This window comes from Macrotis lagotis, chromosome 1, assembly GCF_037893015.1.
Source record: "Macrotis lagotis isolate mMagLag1 chromosome 1, bilby.v1.9.chrom.fasta, whole genome shotgun sequence".
NCBI classification, from domain to species: domain Eukaryota; kingdom Metazoa; phylum Chordata; class Mammalia; order Peramelemorphia; family Peramelidae; genus Macrotis; species Macrotis lagotis.
In genome coordinates, this window is record NC_133658.1 from 676,431,556 (window position 1) to 676,437,694 (window position 6,139).

Sequence of the window (6,139 nt, forward strand, 5' to 3'; positions counted from 1 at the left end):
ATTCTCACCATCTCCTTAGAATCTAAAGCTTGGAAAGGATTTTCCAATCTCCTGATTTTATAGATGAGAAAATTCATGTGTCTATTGTGATAAAAGCATGAGACATATATATATATATATATATATATATATATATGTATGTATGTATATATATACACACACACACACACACACACACATATATATATATATATATATCAGATATCTAGCACCAGAAAGGATCTAACTAGAATCTCGATATACTGCCCACAATTCCATTATACAATTTTGTTTCATTTGGCTTCTCTTCTAAATCTTGGGGTAACAGAACCCACTAAAATATCAAATCCAGAAAACTTAACTCTGCCTAAATGTCTGAGGGTACAATGTTTGGGTATGTTAATATTTAATCTAGTCTAATATATTCTATTTTCTCAAGAAATCATTTGGATAAATCAAAGTTGCTTTAAAATTGCTGAAAGCATGATTTTGTTCCAATGTCGGACAGAAATAATGCTGAGACCAAAAAGCAAATTACAAGTTAAATGGGATTTATGAAGTCTGAATAAATTATTTTTACCAGTAGGATTCCTGAAGTATTAAAGATTCCAAATATAAAGATTAAATTAAATTTTCATCATCACTTTAACACCCTTGCTATCATAAGAGATACCCCCTACAAAATGGCCAAGGAGTAAGGAACCAAGGTGGGGAAATACTAGATGCAAGAAAAGGGAGATAGACATGGAGAGGAGCAGACAGAGAAAAGAAGACAGAGAGAGAGAGAGAGAGAGAGAGAGAGAGAGAGAGTTTATCAAGTGCTTTCTTTGTAAGCTAAGCATAAATATTAAACATGTAAAGAAGGAACTTAAATTCTACAGTAAACACAAAAAATAAGAGTTTAATTTCACTAGTTGACTTAGTCACAAAGATTTTAATGTCCAGAAACCAGCTTTCTACAGATTTCACTAGGTTAGTCCCTTGATGACACAAACTTGCAACGAGATCCACACAAAAGTTTTTCTAGCTTTGTATTAACTATAAACCAAGGGTCATCTGCTGCTCTGGGTAGGCATTAGAGATTTTCATGATGAGGGAGATCCCTAATCTAATTTGGTTCTAAAAGATTAAATGTGATATATGGAAGCTTTAAAGGAATTTATATTTTCCTATTAAATATTTATACAAACTAATTATCTGGATCTTTTGACAGGACAATATGTAGCATCAACTTTCACAATGTGTAACATATAACTGATAGTAAATAAATATTTGTTGAATGATAATATCCCTTAAAGTCCTTTATTCAACCTAGATATGTGGGACCCAGAAACACGTTGGTGAATTATTATTTCTCTGGCTCTTTGCCTATCTAGAAGTTACCTGTGTGACAGTAACCAGAATGTTGTTACCAATAGTCCTTGCAAACATGCAATTCACAAGACTAAAGCAATGAACAAATTACTTACAAATTGAAGATCTTAAGTAGTGCTCACTGAAAATAATAATTGTGAACAACAGTCCCCAGAAGCCAGTGTAGTTTCAGTTATTTGGAGTATTATTCTGAGTAGGGCTCTTAGAGAAGTGCCCAGGGTCTCCTCCTCCACTGGTATTACCCTCCTTAGCTATGAGCATAGGTAATACTATATTAACAGTTCACTCCTCTTACAATTATTTTCAACTCCTAATTGATGTCTCCATCACTATTTCCTGCATCATACCCTTCTATTCATATTCCATAACTCCTGGTTGTTGGCAGCAGACCTCCTTTGCTGTTGTTCCACTCAGTCTTTTGCCCAATATATCATTCCACGTGCAATTCTAATGCTATCCCAATCCACAGCAAGAGTTGTTCTTTTTGCCCCAAGTGAAGAGAACTTCAGCATCCTCATCATGGCAGAATGAACTACAATTCAAATGCAGCTTCAAACCAGGGTGTCTCCATTTCCTTTGTGCTACATTCCTCCAATCTTAGGCTTAACAGAAGCAAATAAAATCCTCAGAAACTTACTTGCTGTTCATATCTTGTAAGAATATGTTATTACTAAAAGGGTTTCATAGGAGATTTAGACAACAATTGAACAACTCTTGCTGTGGATTGGGATAGCATTAGAATTGCAATAGTTATTATTATAATTATATATATAATTATAATTATAATAGTTATTATTGTGATTGTTCATCCTTATCTCTCAAGGAGTACCAATAACATCACAAGGGTAATAATGTCTTTATTTGCTCATGAATTGCATTTAAATGAGACAGGGCTGTATAAAGTCATCAGCTTCACTCTCTCATCCAGAATCACAGGACTCCAGTGGCAACACAAAAATCAAGATGACTGGCCGTGGTCCTCCATGACAGTGATAATGAGAAGAGAACTAGAGCAGTCCAATAACCACTGGGGCCAGTATTGAAGCCATCAAATGAAAGCAACTTCTCAACCTACTAACAATGCTACTAGATCTGACACCTCTGAAGTAGGGTAATCCACTAATGCCTATACACTGAGACTGGGACTAACTCTACCAAAGTGGACTAGGGAAGGGGTAGAGAAAGCATATAACCAGAGATGTTAGAGCAGCGATGGGCTCAATGGTCTATAAGTCACAGAAAAAGAGGAAGTCCAAGCTAATAGTCTAGGACTCCTAGGTCCATACTCCAAGATAGCTCAGGCAACTCCTGGTGTCATGGTTTTCCAGATCAGATCAAGTATCCTTACAGGAACAAAAAGGGTCTGCTCAGGAAGTCTTATTGATTCCCCACAACTATGGTACAAGATAGGGAGATACCAACCTTCCAGGAAACTAATTTTGAAATATTCCAAGTGAAGCCTTTCCTACAAACTAAATTGCACAGCCTTCTAGAGGATAGGATGGATAGTTCAGGATTTTGCCCTATAATATTGGAACTGGACAGAAGGAAATCTTGCAACCCCAAAATGTCTGAGTACCAGGGTGTCCAAGACTGAAGAAAGCAAAGGAACCACAACTTTAGAGATAGACAGAAATGAGAGAGGTTATTCAAGTGAGATGAAACACCTTCACAAGCAGATGAAGGAAACCAGAATGGGGAAAAAGCTGGAGGGGATTATTTTTTCCCCTGGATAACAAAGAAAAATTAGCAGGACTTCTTCCTCCTTTCCCTTTGCACCAGTCCCATATGCATCCAAACAGATAGAGATTTTTTTCTATAGAGCTTTCTATTCCCTTTACATAGATCTTTTACTAAAGAATAATTTTCCTTTTGTAGTTTTCTTCAGCTCATTTCTTTTAGATAAAGAGGTTATTGTTTAATATTTTGTGGCTATATATGCCATTTGGAGAGAAGCAGAGGAGATATTGTGGAAGAAGGGATAACTGAGAAGTGTTTTTCGAACTCTCTAGGCCCTTGATGGTGCTGGTGGGTGAGGCAAAGGGAGGGCTTAAGCAAAAAAAAAAATCATCCTGAGCTAAAAGATAGTAAGGGGTATTTTGGAGTAGAAAAAATTCTCTAGTTTTTCTGACCTAGTCTATCTTTTCCAGAACGTTGTCTATTCTTTAGTTACATCCCCTCCTCCTGTTGGTCTCTTCTACTTTTTGCTACACCTCCTCTCTGGAATACATTCTCTCCCAAACCCAACAGAGTTAGAATGCTGGGTACAGATCACAGAGTGTACCAAATGTTCAAAGGAGGGCTATTTATTGACAAAACTAATTTTTGCTCCTAAACAGGATTGAGGGGTAGGAAGAAAATCCCCATAGACACTCTTTCTCTGACCAGGAGCTTAGCTTAGGGTTAAGGTCTTCCTTCCAGGAATCTTCCCATTTTTTCTCTTTGCTTTTTCTCTCTAGAGATTAAGGGAAAGAGTTATATTGATCAGTAGTAGACTCTCACTGGAAGCTCTACTTGGTATTTACAGCCAATAGAAAGGAAAGATAGGCTCAAATGATCTGAAGAAATGACAGAACAAAAGTCCTAGGTTTTATTTTAATTCTGCTCTTGAAAGTTTATAAACAATGAAAACATACTGATGTATGGTTGGTAAAATACATCTTCAAGTAGACCCCTTGACTTTTTTGGAGTCTATAACTACATGTAAAATGTAAAAAACCAAAATAATATTAACATTTATATAGTGTTTCCTTATACTAGGTTCTAATATTCTCATTTGATCCTCATAATAACTCAGAGAGGTAGGTGTTATTATTATCCCCATTTAATTGAGGCAAAAAGAAGCTAAATGACATGTCACATCTGGTATCTCAGGCTGAATTTGAACTTGACCCATCATCACTCTATTCAATGAATTTCTTAGTTAGAAAATTTTTATAGAACTTCACCACCAATCTCTACTCTGCTTCTCTCCAAATGTCATATATAGCCACAAAGCATCAAACAATAACCTCTTTATCTAAAAGAAATGAGCTGAAGAAAACTACAAAAGCAAAATTATTCTTTAGTGAAAGATCTATGTAAAGGAAATAGAAAGCTCTATAGGAAAAAAAATCTCTATCTGTTTGGATGCATATGGGACTGGTGCAAAGGGAAAGGAGGAAGAAGTCCTGCTAATTTTTCTTTGCTATTCAGTGGGAAAATAATCCCCTCCAACTTTTTTCCCATTCTGGTTTCCTTCATCTGCTTGTAAAGGTGTTTCATCCCACTTGAATAACCTTAGCATCTTCATTCTTATAGGACTAACTCAGTACCTAAATGGTTCCTCTCTGTTGACTCCGATTGTTTTCAATACCTGATCACCATTTATTTCATAATCTTGCTCAATAGAAATAAGGACAAGATTGTAATATAATTCCCGTTTCTACAAAATGATATACTTAACATTTGACAAGGATCCTGTATATTTTTTGCTACCAATCTCATGGGACATTCTGCTGAATCATGCCTGAATTAGCCTTCCTGTTGTTCTTAGAGGGCAAAAAGCTCATTTTTAGTCACCATGGTCGAAGGAGAACAGAAAGGGACTGGTAGAGATGGAACATATGAAGCCAAAAGTTTTTGAAGATAAATAATTTTTTAATCCCATAAAGTAAAAGCTAAATACAATTTTGGTCATTCTAATCTGTGAGAGGCAGAATAATGTGTCAGATTAAAATTGAAGCCCAGAAAACCATTGTGCAAGTCCTTTATCTGCTACACACTGGCAGAATGCCCTTGGGCAAGTCTTTGAACCTCTCAGTGTCCAAGGCTATAAATTGCAGAGATGTTGAAATGCATTGATAAAAGAAGTTTCCTCTCCTAAAAGTTACCAATATCATTGAAATTACAGTTCCATCTCAGTTTCTATCTCTATCTCTAATCCTATTCTACTTTGTGACAAAACATTTGCAAAAGAGAATTAAGACAAAACCTTAATTCAGAGGCTTTCCCATCTCTAGGACTACTAGAAAGCCACTCTGAGTAAACATCTCAGGCAAAGGAGCTAATGAGCATCACTTACAACTGAAGTCACCCAGGACAGTATTTTCTGCCTCTCTTTTTGAATTGTTTTGCAACTCTTGCTTTTAGACTGTTAACTTTAAGGTTAATTAGAGATCACATCTTTTCTGAGGGTCTGGAAAAATGCATGAGAGTAACCAGGGCAACTAGCCCACATAGTGTAACATGTAGGAGTAATTTCTGGAGGTTGTGAGGGAAGAACAGAATTCAGCCAAAATCTCAGGTTCATAACCTCTAACTCAGATGCCAGTTGGAGTTATAATCCAATACTGGATAGTGTGATTCTTTAAATCAATCTGGCATATATAAAATAAACAAGTATATCAATACAAATGTACAAGTCTCTTCCTATAATCATATAGGCACTTAATTTGATTTTAGTAGGGACTTAAAAAAATAATGACAGTCTTTATAAGTATTTAGAATTAAAATTGATGGTAGGGGGGAATAGGAGACAAGAGGGTAGTGAGGAAGAAAGAGAATCTTATTAATATATATATACATATATATATATATATATATATATATATATATATAACTGAAGAGAGTTTCCTTCACAGAGAAGACAGATCTCAAACAGTGCATTTCCAGAGAGTCAACCTCCAACAAATATTTTGTTCAATTTGATATGCATTTATTAAATGACAATTTGCCAGACACTGGAGATACAAAGACAAAATTGGAAAAGTCTTTGACCTTGATGAATTTTCATTCTATATTTTTA